This window comes from Nylanderia fulva, unplaced genomic scaffold (genome assembly GCF_048542155.1).
Source record: "Nylanderia fulva isolate GAGA-0341 unplaced genomic scaffold, ASM4854215v1 Scaffold836, whole genome shotgun sequence".
Taxonomy (NCBI): domain Eukaryota; kingdom Metazoa; phylum Arthropoda; class Insecta; order Hymenoptera; family Formicidae; genus Nylanderia; species Nylanderia fulva.
This window is the reverse complement of record NW_028190957.1, coordinates 20,728-22,500: the sequence shown is the minus strand read 5'-3', so window position 1 is coordinate 22,500 and position 1,773 is coordinate 20,728.

The following is a 1,773-nucleotide window of genomic DNA, read 5'->3' as shown; positions in this document are numbered from 1 at the left end:
TCACGCACTTGATTAAAAATTATTGTAATAAATAACTGATTACAAATTACAACACATAATCACAATCTGAGAGAATTTTCTCTTAGAATTTGCCCTGAAAATTGTGGTAATCGTAGGATAATATTGTATGGAAAAAATTTTATTAGAATTCCTCTAATTAATATTTATCACATTCAAAATAATAATATCTATCACAATAAAATATGAAACAAGTTTTATTAATTTTACTAAACCGTAAAGTAAAATTAATGAAATATATTTTATATTTTATTGTGATAAATATTATTATTTTGAATGTGATAATTATTAATCAGAGAAATTCTAATAAAATTCTTTCCATACCATATTCTCTTACAATTACTATAACTTTTAGGGTAAATTCTAAGAGAAAATTCTCTCAGTGTTTTGATTAAATATTAAAAATTACTTGTAAAAACGCGCGGCGCGCACAGCACACGTTACTCGATGCGGACGGCAATAGTTTACACGGCAAGGAGACGACAATTATAATCACAATCTAAGAGAATTTTCTCTTAGAATTTACCTAGAAAATTATGGTAATCGTAGGACATTATGATGTGGAAAGAATTTTATTAGAATTTCTCTACTATTTATCATATTAAAAATAATAATATGTATCACAAGAAAATATAAAATATGTTTGATTAATTTTACTATACAGTTTAGTAAAATTAATCACACATATTTCATATTTTATTGTGATAGATATTCTTTTTAATGTGATAAATATTAATCAGAGAAATTTTAATAAAATTCTTTTCATACCGTATTGTCTCACAATTACCATAACTTTTAGGGTAAATTTTAAGAGAAAATTCTCTCAGTGTACCGATTAATTATTAAAAATTACTTGTAAAAAGGCACACGTTACTCGATGCGGACGACAATTGTTTACACGGCAAGGACACGACAACAGACTGCGGCGACGGACGACGCGACGCGTCGCGACGCTTCGCGACACGTCTAGACGATAACAATCACGCGGCGTTGCCGAACATGTGATTGACGCGAGACATGTATTAAAACGTATAATAATTATGTTATTAAAAAAGGCATATTATAATGTATTATAATTTTTTAAGTTATAATACATTTTTTTTAATGCCTTAACATTATCCGCCCGTTTTGCCCTTTCTTTTTAAGCGAGACGTGAGAAAAATAATTATGTTTTGCGAACAAGATGTTCCATGTATAAATGTATTGGTCGCTCTGAAAAGAGCGGATTGACTTTGGTCGCTCTGAAAAGAGGGGATTGACTTTGGTCGCTCTGAAAAGAGCGGATTAACTTTGGTCGCTCTGAAAAGAGCGGATTAATTTATAATAGGTGCTCAAAATGACCACCATCCATCCATCGGCTCCCGTCATACGAAGAACTCAGAGACAAAACGAGACTGGCAGCGTCCTTTCGAGCAAACAAGAAAAAAAGTTGCACGCATTTCATTACACACGCGTGCAACATTTACGACCAGAAGATTATCAAGACGAACGTTTTGCGAAAATTTTCTGAAAAAAGTAAATCGTTTCCCGAAGACGCTTCCCGAGGACGTCGACGACTTAGAAACCAGATTGCGATATGTAATTTGGAATATCGAAGAGGAAGTAATGGAGAACGTGCAATTAAATTTATTTAAACGCATGAGAGCTTGCATAAAGATGGATGGTGGTCATTTTGAGCACCTATTATAAATTAATCCGCTCTTTTCAGAGCGACCAAAGTTAATCCGCTCTTTTCAGAGCGACCAAAGTCAATCC